Genomic DNA, 3428 nt, shown 5'->3' on the forward strand with positions numbered 1-3428 from the left:
AACAATTCTATGATTCTATGATTCCCTAAGTGCTTGTGCAGTGCTGTTGATGCAATCTGCCTCTCATGTTCCACAGCAGAGAAAACTTAATTTTCCAGAAGCCCATATATTTGCCCATATAGCATGTAAGGTGCAGAATTTTCTTCTCCAAATCCTTCACAGAAAGGTACAGAGAGAAGACCAAATTCAGTTCCTCCTCAGAGAAGGGACCTTTTTGTTCTTCTGACCACGTGGAAACTCTTCTGTCTGAGTATGGGTGAAGAGGAGCATGACAGGATCAGAAAAGTGATACTGGTGATATGATCCCCCACCCACAGACACGAGCATATGAATGGGTTCCTCTGTATAACTTCCTGGGGAAACATTTTTAAGTAATTAAGAACTGCTTTTAGTAAAAGGAAGCACTTGGACACAGATAATCACCTTTGGGAGCATGGCTCCATGAACTGGCAAGGACAGGTCTGAGGTACTGGTAGGCATGGGAAAGCACAGATGTGGTACACAGTGCAGGTGCCTTAGAATTGCTCTAATACTCAGAACTCTAAAAGCGGGGGCGGGTAGGCGAGGGAGGAAATGTGTGTGCACAGCTGCTCTCCGTGGGAAGGGGATGGAGAACTATATTTATCTTTTCATGGCCATATCAGAGATGAGATTGCATAGACAATCTTGGAGTGCCTGAGCTTTGGTCTTTTTATGCCATGTTTGGGTTTTGGTTTGTTTTCTTGAGCTTAGCAGGAGAGGTGCTGGATAAATTTACCTGAATATGAAGGATTATTTTGTAAACTGCCTCTCTGGAAACACAGCCTCTCAAGTTGCTGCTGTCCTGTTCCCCCTCTATAACAAGGTTGTTTAGTCTCCTGCCTTGTTCCTGAACTACAGTGCAATATATTAAGTAACTGCTTGTTTGTCACTGAAGTACTTTTGTTGGCTTCTCCCCTATGGAGGCTGCACACTTGACAGCACAAGTGGTTTCTGAGCAAGTGCTGAAAGACCCCCCCCCCACCATGCTGCAGCATTGCATTATTTGTGCACTTGACCTGTGCTGGCAGAGCTCTGTGCCCTTGTCCTGTTGGCACTTCCAATTAAATCCTGCTGGAACCTCCGAGGCTGGCATGGAGATGTAAAGAACAGGAGCATACGCACAATGTGCAGAGTAGAAGCAGAGGTTGTGTCAAGAGCTGTAGTGCTGGCATGCCCTGGCCATGATGCAAGGGGTGACTGCTGCTACCAGAGACACAGAAAATCTCTTACTGCTTCCAGTTTAACAGCAAGCCTTTTTTTCAGATGGCTAAAGCACAATCACAGTCAACACAATGAAAACAAATCACCTACATGTTCTAACAGTAGGTTTGGTTTGTGAACTTGTATGCTCAATGAACCAAGCAAAAAAGGCTTTGTACCCTGAAAGCCACGCGATAGCTAGTGCAATGACTCTTCAGCCTACCTGAACACCTTGCTGGTGTATACTGGGAAAAGACTAGCAGACCTCCCCTTCTCCCAACCTCTTTGAGAAAACCAGCAAACTTGTACTTTCTAAGGAAGTGTTAAATTTCAGCACAACACAATTGGCACAAACAAGAGCTGTGTGAGTAGTCATCAGATAATGAAGTTCAAAGTGGCAGGGCCGATTCAGGGTGCTCCTTTCATCCTTAGCTGTTGTCCCTTGACATGGAGCTAGATGGATGCAAATTTCACAGAAAGAGCTGGACCACATTAGCAGATGCACATGCTGTAATGATAGTTAAACTGGGGGCTACTGGGTAGCTGAACTGAAAAGACATACAGCCTGCTGACTTCTAAATAGAATTTGGTGCTTAGTCTCTACTCGGATTTCCTCTCATCCTGTACATATGCTGAAAGGAAACTCGCACCTTCTTTCTGAGCACTTTCCCAGCACTGTCCTAACTGCACTCACTGTCTTATTCAGTGCATCTCACTGCTTCATTCTGGGGATGATTATCACTGTAATGAACATGTAAAGAAAGGACAATGAAGACAAAAGTAAAATTAGGGCCAGCAAGATTTAAGACTAAGGTTTTTTGTATCCTTTCCAGATTTTGATAAATCTGTAGCATTCTCATCTGTGACTGCCAGGAAGAAAGTATTTATTTTGTTGTTACCTCTCCCCTACGTTGAACATGGGGAACTCTGGGTAGAACTCCACTTGCTTCAACAGGTGATGAGGTTGTGATTATAGACTATCAGAAAACAAAGGAGACGCTGCAGATACTAATCAGTCATTCAGCAGTGCACATCCAAGTCCAGCAGGGCTGACCTGTACATGCATGTTAGGGAATGTGCTAAGGATGATTCATTCAACCTGCTGCACGTGGAACTAAGCTTTTTTCTTTTCACTTGTACTTCATTTTACTATGTAAGAAAATAGACAAATGTGGCCTTTCTTTTTTAATAACGTTGTAGGACCAGGGTACAAAAAACAACTTAATGCATTAATTTTTATGACAAGTACTGCAATAAGCACACCCTACATACACAGAATATACTTCTCTATATACTATGAACACAGTGATATAAAATAACTTGTCTCAGTTTTTCATCACAGTAGGAGCTCAGCTTATATAAAGTGACAATAGGAACTAGAACGACATGCTGCTCAAAACCAAGAACAAAACCCAGAAGTGTGTGGGTGTGCATTTAGGAAACAAAGTAAGAAATCAAGGGATTTCTGCCAAAATCAGGTCTTGAAAACAGAAATTCCATTGATCATCAAAGGTGTGTGGAGAAGATCTCTTGGCCCAGGGTACAGGCTCTGGAGGGGATTGAGAGTTACTGTGTGGTAAGGAGGAGGCTGGGTGAAGGCTGTGTTTTGGCTACATGTCGGGGGGGCATAGGCAGCTAAGCAAGCTCTGCCCGCTGCCCCACTGTGTTTTCTGCTCTTACGATGGACCATCTACCTGACAGTGCAAGGTTCTCACAAGGTTCTTATATCTACAGTAAGAAAGGGACCAACTTTCACCTTTTTTTTTTTTTTCACCAACTTTTTGCACAATGAGAGTAAACATACCACTTTGCTGGAATGACAAACGCAACCACTGTTCAAAGAGAAAACACTATCCACCGATTCTGAAATGTTCAGTGAACCTGGAAGTGGCATTCCTCCCTTACAACCCACCTACTGTTCCCTCTTTCTGTTTTACTTTGGGCTGGGGTCCTCATAGCCACACTTGCAGAACAAATCTCCTCCAGGGACTGAATGTGAGGTAGAGGTGATCGGGAATTCTTAGTGCCTATCCCCCAGCAAACAATAAGGAACTCCAGCTGCCCAATTCAGAGCTGTTTCAGATTTTATTTTTTTTTTCCTTTAAGGACAAGGAAATGCTTGTGACATTTGCATGTAACAGTGAAACAAGGTTCATAAAATTGTTACTATTGTGTTTATTGTTTAGCATTTTAGTGTGGGCTTATAA

This window comes from Phaenicophaeus curvirostris, chromosome 2, assembly GCF_032191515.1.
Source record: "Phaenicophaeus curvirostris isolate KB17595 chromosome 2, BPBGC_Pcur_1.0, whole genome shotgun sequence".
Taxonomy (NCBI): Eukaryota; Metazoa; Chordata; class Aves; order Cuculiformes; family Cuculidae; genus Phaenicophaeus; species Phaenicophaeus curvirostris.